The following is a 12811-nucleotide window of genomic DNA, read 5'->3' as shown; positions in this document are numbered from 1 at the left end:
ATTTTTTTTTTTGTTAATTAAAGTAATCCAAAACTGGGATTGATATTTTTGCTCTTTTATTTTTACTTAAAGTACAATAACTTTTACCATTTTAATTTGTTTTAATAGTATATTGACAGTATTGTTTTCTTTCAAAAATCCACTTAATTTTCTTTACCCGATTATTAAAATGGTAATTGACAAAAACAAACTACATTGTCACCAGAAGAGCAATACAAAATGTACAAGTGATATATTAAAATCATCTTTCCAGCTTGAATTTCAATGATGCATTGGGGCAACGATTTTGTGAGAAACATCTTCACCCTTAAATAAAGATTTTCTTAATTCCTTACCTGTGTGCTAATTAGATATCACCTTGTTTTCACATTAAACAGACTTCCACATGCGAAAGCAGCAAGGATGCAGTGGCGTTAATGTTTCCTGGTGTCAACCTGTATTATTTCAGTAGACATTGAAATGAAGATGCATCTTGCTGCCTTTCCAATGAAGCAAGTTTAATTTAGTAATAGGTGAAAAACCATCCCTACAAAGGTGTTAATCAGAGACTTGGCTTTGTGGACACTTTTCAGAGAACAAATTTGTTAGTATAAAAGTAAAGCCAGAAAATGAAGAGCTGTTTAATCACTCAATTGGATTTTTCTGCAGCATATTTCTTTTTCTCTGCAACCCACTGCTAAATTGTTCTTCCTAGCTGTTTTAATAAAATCACTGAATCAAATCTAACTCTGATTACATTAGAGAAGGCCAGGTACCCTACACCATAACAGGGGGTTTGAAATTTTGACTTGTCTACTTAAAGATCACCAAAATCTGATAACAAGGTCAATTAAGTCCCTGGGTGGGATTGAACCACCAACCTTTTGGTTAATAGCCTTACACACTAACTGATTGCGCCACAGCGACACTTTGCAAAAGTACTTACTGACAAAGGCTAATAAGCATTCATCTAGAATGATTCCTAGAAACATTTTAAAAAGTCAATAATGTGGAGAGTTTTTGTAAGATGTTTCTTCCATCAACCAATGAATAAACACATTGGTACTTTCCCATGATGAGTGAGTGCTTCAGGATCTCTTGCACTTACATGTGCAGCAGAGTACTGTAATGGAAGCATGCTGGGTCCATAACCCAGAGGTAGGCAGATTGAAACTATCCTCTGCTATATGCATTTTTTTTGTTAATTAAAGTAATCCAAAACTGGGATTGATATTTTTGCTCTTTTATTTTTACTTAAAGTACAATAACTTTTACCATTTTAATTTGTTTTAATAGTATATTGACAGTATTGTTTTCTTTCAAAAATCCAATTAATTTTCTTTACCCGATTATTAAAATGGTAATTGACAAAAACAAACTACATTGTCACCAGAAGAGCAATACAAAATGTACAAGTGATATATTAAAATCATCTTTCCAGCTTGAATTTCAATGATGCATTGGGGCAACGATTTTGTGAGAAACATCTTCACCCTTAAATAAAGATTTTTTTAATTCCTTACCTGTGTGCTAATTAGATATCACCTTGTTTTCACATTAAACAGACTTCCACATGAGAAAGCAGCAAGGATGCAGTGGCGTTAATGTTTCCTGGTGTCAACCTGTATTATTTCAGTAGATATTGAAATGAGGATGCATCTTGCTGCCTTTCCAATGAAGCAAGTTTAATTTAGTAATAGGTGAAAAACCATCCCTACAAATATGTTAATCAGATACTTGGCTTTGTGGACACTTTTCAGAGAACAAATTCGTTAGCATAAAAATAAAGCCAGAAAATGAAGAGCTGTTTAATCACTCAATTGGATTTTTCTGCCAGCATATTTCTTTTTCTCTGCAACCCACTGCTAAATTGTGCTTCCTAGCTGTTTTTATAAAATCACTGAATCAAATCTAACTCTGATTACATCAGAGAAGGCCAGGTACGCTACACCATAACAGGGGGTTTGAAATTTTGACTTGTCTACTTAAAGATCACCAAAATCTGATAACAAGGTCAATTATGTCCCTGGGTGGGATTGAACCACCAACCCTTTGGTTAATAACCAAACACACTAACCGATTGCGCCACAGAGACACTTTGCGAAAGTCCATACTGACAAAGGCTAATAAGCATTCATCTAGAACGTTTCCTAGAAAAACTTTAAAAAGTCAATAATCTGGAGAGTTTTTGTAAGATGTTTCTTCCATCAACCAACGAAGAAACACATTGGTACTTTCCCATGATGAGTGAGTGCTTCAGGATCTCTTGCACTTACATGTGCAGCAGAGTACTGTAATGAAAGCATGCTGGGTTCATAACCCAGAGGTAGGCAGATTGAAACTATCCTTTGCTATATGCATTTTTTTTTGTTAATTAAAGTAATCCAAAACTGGGATTGATATTTTTGCTCTTTTATTTTTACTTAAAGTACAATAACTTTTACCATTTTAATTTGTTTTAATAGTATATTGACAGTATTGTTTTCTTTCAAAAATCCACTTAATTTTCATTACCCTATTATTAAAATGGTAATTGACAAAAACAAACTACATTGTCACCAGAAGAGCAATACAAAATGTACAAGTGATATATTAAAATCATCTTTCCAGCTTGAATTTCAATGATGCATTGGGGCAACAATTTTGTGAGAAACATCTTCACCCTTAAATAAAGATTTTCTTAATTCCTTACCTGTGTGCTAATTAGATATCACCTTGTTTTCACATTAAACAGACTTCCACATGAGAAAGCAGCAAGGATGCAGTGGCGTTAATGTTTCCTGGTGTCAACCTGTATTATTTCAGTAGATATTGAAATGAGGATGCATCTTGCTGCCTTTCCAATGAAGCAAGTTTAATTTAGTAATAGGTGAAAAACCATCCCTACAAAGATGTTAATCAGATACTTGGCTTTGTGGACACTTTTCAGAGAACAAATTTGTTAGCATAAAAATAAAGCCAGAAAATGAAGAGCTGTTTAATCACTCAATTGGATTTTTTTGCCAGCATATTTCTTTTTCTCTGCAAACCACTGCTAAATTGTGCTTCCTAGCTGTTTTTATAAAATCACTGAATCAAATCTAACTCTGATTACATCAGAGAAGGCCAGGTACCCTACACCATAACAGGGGTTTTTGAAATTTTGACTTGTCTACTTAAAGATCACCAAAATCTGATAACAAGGTCAATTACGTCCCTGGGTGGGATTGAACCACTAACCTTTTGGTTAATAGCCGTACACACTAACTGATTGCGCCACAGCGACACTTTGCAAAAGTATATACTGACAAAGGCTAATAAGCATTCATCTAGAACGTTTCCTAGAAAAACTTTAAATAGTCAATAATCTGGAGAGTTTTTGTAAGATGTTTCTTCCATCAACCAATGAAGAAACACATTGGTATTTTCCCATGATGAGTGAGTGCTTCAGGATCTCTTGCAATTACATGTGCAGCAGAGTACTGTAATGGAAGCATGCTGGGTCCATAACCCAGAGGTAGGCAGATTGAAACTATCCTCTGCTATATGCATTTTTTTGTTGTTAATTAAAGTAAACAAAAACTGGGATTGATATTTTTGCTCTTTTATTTTTACTTAAAGTACAATAACTTTTACCATTTTAATTTGTTTTAATAGTATATTGACAGTATTGTTTTCTTTCAAAAATCCACTTAATTTTCTTTACCCGATTATTAAAATGGTAATTGACAAAAACAAACTACATTGTCACCAGAAGAGCAATACAAAATGTACAAGTGATATATTAAAATCATCTTTCCAGCTTGAATTTCAATGATGCATTGGGGCAACGATTTTGTGAGAAACATCTTCACCCTTAAATAAAGATTTTCTTAATTCCTTACCTGTGTGCTAATTAGATATCACCTTGTTTTCACATTAAACAGACTTCCACATGAGAAAGCAGCAAGGATGCAGTGGCGTTAATGTTTCCTGGTGTCAACCTGTATTATTTCAGTAGATATTGAAATGAGGATGCATCTTGCTGCCTTTCCAATGAAGCAAGTTTAATTTAGTAATAGGTGAAAAACCATCCCTACAAAGATGTTAATCCGATACTTGGCTTTTTGGACACTTTTCAGAGAACAAATTTGTTAGCATAAAAATAAAGCCAGAAAATGAAGAGCTGTTTAATCACTCAATTGGATTTTTCTGCCAGCATATTTCTTTTTCTCTGCAACCTGGGCGGAGAATCATGTAAGCGCACTGTCAGCAGTGTTCATTCCGGGAGTGGACAACTGGGAAGCAGACTTCCTCAGCAGACACGACCTACATCCAGGAGAGTGGGGACTCCATCAGGAAGTCTTCGCACAGATTGCAAGTCGGTGGGGACTGTTCCAGATAGACATGATGGCGTCCCGCCTCAACAAAAAGCTACAGAGGTATTGCACCAGGTCAAGAGACCCTCAGGCAGTAGCTGTTTAAACAGCTCTTCATTTTCTGATTTTATGTTTATGCTAACAAATTTGCTCTCTGAAAAGTGTCCACAAAGCCAAGTCTCTGATTAACACCTTTGTAGGAATGGTTTTTCACCTATTACTGAATTAAACTTGCTTCATTGGAAAGGCAGCAAGATGCATCCTCATTTCAATGTCTACTGAAATAATACAGGTTGACACCAGGAAACATAAACGCCACTGCATCCTTGCTGCTTTCGCATGTGGAAGTCTGTTTAATGTGAAAACAAGGTGATATCTAATTAGCACACAGGTAAGGAATTAAGAAAATCTTTATTTAAGGGTGAAGGTGTTTCTCACAAAATCGTTGCCCCAATGCATCATTGAAATTCAAGCTGGAAAGATGATTTTAATATATCACTTGTACATTTTGTATTGCTCTTCTGGTGACAATGTAGTTTGTTTTTGTCAATTACCATTTTAATAATAGGGTAAAGAAAATTAAGTGGATTTTTGAAAGAAAACAATACTGTCAATATACTATTAAAACAAATTAAAATGGTAAAAGTTATTGTACTTTAAGTAAAAATAAAAGAGCAAAAATATCAATCCCAGTTTTGGATTACTTTAATTAACAAAAAAAAATGCATATAGCAGAGGATAGTTTCAATCTGCCTACCTCTGGGTTATGGGCCCAGCATGTTTCCATTGCAGTACTCTGCTGCACATGTAAGTGCAAGAGATCCTGAAGCACTCACTCATCATGGGAAAGTACCAATGTGTTTCTTCGTTGGTTGATGGAAGAAACATCTTACAAAAACTCTCCAGATTATTGACTTTTTAAAGTTTTTCTAGGAAACGTTCTAGATGAATGCTTATTAGCCTTTGTCAGTATGTATGTTTGTAAAGTGTCTCTGTGGCGCAATCGGTTAGTGTGTTTGGTTATTAATCAAAGGGTTGGTGGTTCAATCCCACCCAACGATGTAATTGACCTTGTTATCAGATTTTGGTGATCTTTAAGTAGACAAGTCAAAATTTCAAACCCCCTTCTTATGGTGTAGGGTACCTGGCCTACTCTGATGTAATCAGAGTTAGATTTGAATCAGTGATTTTATAAAAAAACAGCTAGGAAGCACAATTTAGCAGTGGGTTGCAGAGAAAAAGAAATATGCTGGCAGAAAAATCCAATTGAGTGATTAAACAGCTCTTCATTTTCTGGCTTTATTTTTATGCTAACTAATTTGTTCTCTGAAAAGTGTCCACAAAGCCAAGTATCTGATTAACATATTTGTAGGGATGGTTTTTCACCTATTACTAAATTAAACTTGCTTCATTGGAAAGGCAGCAAGATGCATCCTCATTTCAATATCTACTGAAATAATACAGGTTGACACCAGGAAACATTAACGCCACTGCATCCTTGCTGCTTTCTCATGTGGAAGTCTGTTTAATGTGAAAACAAGGTGATATCTAATTAGCACACAGGTAAGGAATAAAGAAAATCTTTATTTAAGGGTGAAGATGTTTCTCACAAAATCGTTGCCCCAATGCATCATTGAAATTCAAGCTGGAAAGATGATTTTAATATATCACTTGTACATTTTGTATTGCTCTTCTGGTGACAATGTAGTTTGTTTTTGTCAATTACCATTTTAATAATCGGGTAAAGAAAATTAATTGGATTTTTGAAAGAAAACAACACTGTCAATATACTATTAAAACAAATTAAAATGGTAAAAGTTATTGTACTTTAAGTAAAAATAAAAGCTAAAATATCAATCCCAGTTTTGGATTACTTTAATGAACAAAAAAAAAATGCATATAGCAAAGGATAGTTTCAATCTGCCTACCTCTGGGTTATGGGCCCAGCATGCTTCCATTGCAGTACTCTGCTGCACATGTAAGTGCAAGAGATCCTGAAGCACTCACTCATCATGGGAAAGTACCAATGTGTTTCTTCATTGGTTGCTGGAAGAAACATCTTACAAAAACTCTCCAGATTATTGACTTTTTAAAGTTTTTCTAGGAATCGTTCTAGATGAATGCTTATTAGCCTTTGTCAGTATGTACTTTTGCAAAGTTTCGCTGTGGCGCAATCAGTTAGTGTGTACGGCCATTAACCAAAAGGTTGGTGGTTCAATCCCACCCAGGGACGTAATTGAACTTGTAATCAGATTTTGTTGATCTTTAAGTAGACAAGTCAAAATTTCGAAAACCCCTGTTATGGTGTAGGGTACCTGGCCTTCTCTGATGTAATCAGAGTTAGATTTGATTCATACTGTTAACTGGGTAGTATATCACAAGTTATACGGTGTGATTGGTGTGGCTGGTATGAATCTTGACCTTGGATTAACAAAAATCCTTTCCTCGAACTGTCTGTCTCCTCTGGGCACAGTTTCTCTAACTGAGGTATGGAGGAGGGGCATAGAGGGAGGAGCCAGTGCACACCCAGATCTAAAGTCTTTCTTAAAGTGCCCATGTCTGCTGCGGAGCCCGTCTATCCCCCATGGTCCTTACGGAGTCCCCATCATCCTCTACGGACTACGAGAAAAAAAAATTACCGGTAGGTTTAAAATGTTATTTTTTTCTCTGCAACCCACTGCTAAATTGTGCTTCCTAGCTGTTTTTTATAAAATCACTTAATTAAATCTAACTCTGATTACGTCAGAGAAGGCCAGGTACCCTACACCATAAGAGGGGGTTTGAAATTTTGACTTGTCTACTTAAAGATCACCAAAATCTGATGACAAGGTCAATTACATCCCTGGGTGGGATTGAACCACCAACCTTTTGGTTAATAGCCCATGTAAGTGCAAGAAATCCTGAAGCACTCACTCATCATGGGAAAGTACCAATGTGTTTCTTACAAAAATTCTCCAGATTATTGACTTTTTAAAGTTTTTCTAGGAAACGTTCTAGATGAATGATTATTAGCCTTTGTCAGTATTGACTTTTGCAAGGTGTCTCTGTGGCGCAATCGGTTAGCATGTTTGGCTATTAACCAAAAGGTTGGTGGTTCAATCCCACCCAGGGATGTAATTGACCTTGTAATCAGATTTTGGTGATCTTTAAGTAGACAAGTCAAAATTTCAAAAACCCCCCTTATGGTGTAGGGTACCTGGCCTTCTCTGATGTAATCAGAGTTAGATTTGATTAAGTGATTTTATAAAAAAACAGCTAGGAAGCACAATTTAGCAGTGGGTTGCAGAGAAAAAAAATATGCTGGCAGAAAAGTCCAATTGAGTGATTAAACAGCTCTTCATTTTCTGATTTTATGTTTATGCTAACAAATTTGCTCTCTGAAAAGTGTCCACAAAGCCAAGTCTCTGATTAACACCTTTGTAGGAATGGTTTTTCACCTATTACTGAAATAAACTTGCTTCATTGGAAAGGCATCAAAGATGCATCCTCATTTCAATGTCTACTGAAATAATACAGGTTGACACCAGGAAACGTCACTGCATCCTTGCTGCTTCCTCACGGGGAAGTCTGTTTAATGTGAAAACAAGGTGATATCTAATCAGCACACAGGTAAGGAATTAAGAAAATCTTTCTTTGTGGGTGAAGATGTTTCTCACAAATTGTTGTCCCAAGGCATCATTGAAATTCAAGATGGAAGATGATTTTCATATATCACTTGTACATTTTGCATTGCTCTTCTGGTGACAATGTAGTTTGTTTTTGTCAATTACCATTTCAGTAATAGGGTAAAGAAAATTAAGTGGATTTTTTAAAGAAAACAATGCTGTCAATATACTATTAAAACAAATTAAAATGATAAAAGTTATTGTACTTTAAGTAAAAATAAAAGAGCCAAAATATCAATCCCAGTTTTTGATTACTTTAATTATAAAAAAAAAATGCACATAGCAGAGGATAGTTTCGATCAATCGACCTCTGGGTTATGGGCCCAGCATGCTTCCATTGCACTACTCTGCTGCTCATGGAAGTGTAAGAGATCCTGAAGACTAAATTGATTAAAGGCCTAAAAGTACTGGACTATAAGGAAAGACTTACTAGGCTGAATATTTATACACTAGAAAAGAGGTGCCTAAGAGGAGATATTATTAATATCTTCAAATATGTAAAGATACATAACAAAGAGTTATCAGAGGAATTATTTATTAAAAGAACACGTGGTCACTCGCTGCGACTGGAGGAAAGTTCAGAACGCAATGGAGGAAAGGTTTCTTCACTGTTAGGGCAATCAGGATGTGGAATTCCCTGCCAGGGAAGGTGGTAATGGCGGACTCTGTAATTGGATTTAAAAAAGGAATGGATACATTTCTGAATGAAAAAGCTATCCAAGGTTATAATACTTAAAATATCAACATGGTTAATCCGGGGGTAACATGAGTTATAGTAGCTAACTAGTCATAAAACATTATTCAGCAAGTATGTAGAATCATCACAACTTAAAACAGGTTGAACACGATGGGCAATTTGCCTCTATTCAACCTCAAAAACTATGTTACTATATTACTATGTTATTGTAGTATACAGAACACCACAATGCAATGAGCAGTGATAGTGAGCACTGATGAGGATACTAGAACTGACACTGAGCAGCAAGATGCAGCACTGGACTATTAGTAATGTACTGTAGTATGCTGAGCACCACAATGCAGCACAAGACAATGAGCAGTGATACTGAGCACTGATGAGGATACTACTGAGAACTGACACTGAGCAGGAGAGACACACTACTAGTATTACTGAGCAGCAATAAGTAACCACTGATACTGAGCACTGATATTGAGATTTCCACTGAGAGAACATAGCCACGTCCTCTCCGCTCTCTCTTCAATGCACGAGTAAAAATGGCAGCAACGCGCAGCTCTTTATATGGAATCCGAATCTCGCGAGAATCCGACAGCGGGATGATGACATTTTCCCTTGTTCAGGTTTTCCGAGTCAGGCGGGAACAACCGAGCCTGCCTCGGACCAGTGTAAACCACGTGGAGTTCGTGGGGAATTCGGTTCTCGGAGAACCGAACCCGCTCCTCTCTACCTTATACCCATCAATTTTTTTATTTTCAATCTAAGCCCCTGCAGTTTTCTGTAAGCATCTGCTTCGCTATGATGATCAACAAGTCACAAGGGCAAACACTCAGGGTTTGAGGCGTAGATCTTAGGACCAGCTGCTACAAGCATGGCAGAGGTGTCACTATCACTGGTGACACACAGAGAGGTGGCGAGGGAGATTGTAATGCAGTGCGCGCAGATAAGCAGCGCAATGGTAAAAAGGAGGCATGGTTTCATAGGTAGGGGCGTGGCCTGGTGGCCTGAATCTACATTTTGTTGCTCCGGGTGTCCCGGGGGTTGGGGGCTGCACCCGGGGACTAGTGTGTGAGCGGTGCTGGCTCCTGCACAGTGACAGGGCATGGCCACCCAGCATGACGCCTCCCTTCTTGACCATGCTGTAATTGCAGTCGCACTGCAGTTCAGCGTGATCATAAAAAATGGTGTAGGCTCCTGCTGGTGCAGACTGTATGTGCGCGCAGGAAGCCGCCACCATTTTTGTGATCACAGCGGCTGAATGTGATGTCATACAGCCGCTGTGACCACGCCCCCTGTGTCTCCTCCGTTGCAGACCCCATTTTGAAGCCTTGCCCCCGCACCGCTCCATCCCTGACTTGGAAATGGAGTGTTGCTGACCCACCTCCCCCCCCCTTCCCCACCCCGATTGACAGGCAGAGGCGATCACATTCTCTGCGGGGTGCCGCAGAAAATGCAGGCACATGCGTATGCTCTTAGCAATTTTTGCAGTTGGATCGCTTATTGTGATTGCAATCCAACCTGAATCAGGCCCTATTAACTATCACAATGCGCTGCGGGCAGTACAAAATTGGGTTAATATAGGAGAAAAACCCCCAGACCTGTGCTCCTTAACTGTACCTGGTGGCTAGTGGAGCGGCTGCCCAGTAATCAGTGTCCACCGCAGTGCGCACACGGCCCACCCCCTACGGCCTCGCTCCCCTTCATCAGCGGCCTCGTGATCCGGAAGGGTGGTGTGTGTGTGACTGACCTTAGGATGAAACCGGAGCCTCCGCTGCAGTGACCCAGCAACCAGGGCACGGGAGTATATAGCGCCGCTGGGAGTGATGAAGCTGCAGTAAAGATGTCTATTAGACCTAGCCTGCTGCAGCCCTTGTAGATTCTCATAAAACAAGTTCTTCTTTTCTTGTCAAAATTAATAGCTAAGAATAGGCTGCCTGAGGCAGGCCCCTGTTAATTGGCCTGCTACTGAAGGCACCAACTACAAACTGAGCTCCCTGTTCATGGAAGCGGGGTTATAGAGGAGAATGCACTGAGCTTCTTGGGAACAGTCAAAAGCTTTGAGCCGGTTGGTGCCTCAGATCAAGATCCTACTCTACACCCCAATGTGAATCCTTGTGGAGTCCAGTGTACCCCACAGAAGAAATTAATGTGTCACACCCATTGGCAGCAACCTTAGAATAGCTGCTGACGGGCACAATTGAGAAAGGAAGGGGGGGGGACATTTGAATCCAGCACATAGATGCAATTCAAATATGTAATTTGTACCTTCCTATTTTAAAATATAATGGATGAACCTCACCCTGTGAGAACAATCTTCATGATCAAGAGATCTAATATGTAAAATAAGTATGAGTTGGGATAGGGCTGGGGAGGGTGGCAGCTCGGGCAGCCCCTCCCCCGTCAAGTTAAGGAGATTCAACTGAGGAAGCACAAGGGAACTCTCGTCTGGGGACAACAACTGCAGGGAGACCACATCTTTTCAGATGAACATGGGATGGCGGAAGGCTGCCTAATACTGAAGCACCATCAAATATCAAACCATATCCAACAACTAGTAACAGCATTCCTGGGGGAAGGTCTGCAGCAGACGGATTTGCATACGGTGATGTCATCCAAGCAGTGGGCCAAAGTTGGCTGGAACCCTCATCTGCATATAAAAAGAGAAAAGGGGCATGCAGGGCATGGCGGCCTTTTGCAGTGCTTGGATGACCCCTAGTTCGCATTAAACACCCCCACCCTCCTTTGGTGTGGGGCTCATGTTGGCCATGCCCCATCCCCTGAAGCATTCATGCTGATTTCTTGCAGCAGCTGGGCACTGTAACAGCTCCAGAGCTGCTCTGTAAGGCAAGTAAAAGGGTGTGGGCCCTGCAGCACCACCTGTAGTTCGCATTGTGCGTTGGAAGGCACAAAGTAAGCAGACGGGAGGAGAAGTCAGGATAGTACACAAGGGCATCCTTTTCTCTTAGTCCGTAGAGGATGCTGGGGTCACATTAAGAACCATGGGGTATAGACGGGATCCGCAAGAGACATGGGCACTTTAAGACTTTCAAAGGGTGTGAACTGGCTCCTCCCTCTATGCCCCTCCTCCAGACTCCAGTTATAGGAACTGTGCCCAGGGAGACGGACATTTCGAGGAAAGGATTTATTGTTAAACTAAGGTGAGCATCTTACCAGCTCACACCTTAAGCATGCCGCAGAACGTGGCATTCAACAGAACACAAGCCAACGGCATGAACAATTGCAGCAAAAAGCTGACCAGAACCATAACACAACATGTGTATAACCACAAGTAATAACTGCAGACACAGTATGGACTGGGACGGGTGCCCAGCATCCTCTACGTACTAAGAGAAAAGGATTTACCGGTAGGTATTAAAATCCTATTTTCTCATACGACCTAGAGGATGCTGGGGTCACATTAAGAACCATGGGGTTATACCAAAGCTCTTGAACGGGTGGGAGAGTGCGTACGACTCTGCAGCACCGAATGACCCAACTTGAGGTTATCATCAGCCAAGGTATCAAACTTGTAAAACTTAGCAAAAGTGTTTACTAAATAGCTGCTCGGCAAAGTTGCAATGCCGAGACTCCCCGACCAGCTGCCCAGGATGAACCCACCTTTCTAGTAGAATGGGTCTTCACCTAATTCAGTAACGGCAATCCTGCCGTGGAATGAGCATGCTGAATTTTACCACAGATCAAGCGCATAATGGTCTGCATGGAAGCAGGACACCCAATCATGTTGGGAGCATACAGGACAAACAGAGCCTCTGTTTTCCTAATCTGAACCGTTCTGGTGACATAAATTTTCAAAGTTCTGACCACAGCCAGAGACTTTGACTCAACGAAGGTGTCAGTGGCCAAAGGCACCATGTGGAAAGATGAACCACCTTCGGCAGAAATTGTTGACGTGTCCTCAATTCTGCTCTATCTTCATGAAAGATCAAATAAAGGCTCTTGTGATACTGCATGGTTTGTACTGTTTTCCATGTGCTCCCAGATCTTTCAAGCAAGTAGCATGGTCAAGAAAGTTCTGTTTGAAAAGAAACAAACATTTACTGTCATTGTTATGCAAATAAACTTACATTAAAGCTAACAAGAAAGCACACTCGTTCTGTCTTTAAACTGATAAAAGA

General features: G+C 39.6%; 1 non-coding gene across 1 annotated transcript; it reads right to left on the bottom strand.

Annotated features, from left to right (window-relative positions):
- Positions 1 to 2000: 2000 nt before the first annotated feature.
- Positions 2001 to 2074, bottom strand: TRNAN-AUU (transfer RNA asparagine (anticodon AUU)). The gene has a single exon. It is a non-coding gene; the product is annotated as a tRNA-Asn (tRNA).
- Positions 2075 to 12811: the final 10737 nt, after the last annotated feature.

Source organism: Pseudophryne corroboree, unplaced genomic scaffold (genome assembly GCF_028390025.1).
Source record: "Pseudophryne corroboree isolate aPseCor3 unplaced genomic scaffold, aPseCor3.hap2 scaffold_481, whole genome shotgun sequence".
In the NCBI taxonomy this organism is placed as follows: domain Eukaryota; kingdom Metazoa; phylum Chordata; class Amphibia; order Anura; family Myobatrachidae; genus Pseudophryne; species Pseudophryne corroboree.
Note: the sequence above shows the minus strand (reverse complement) of the source record. Positions and strands in the feature narration are given on the sequence as shown.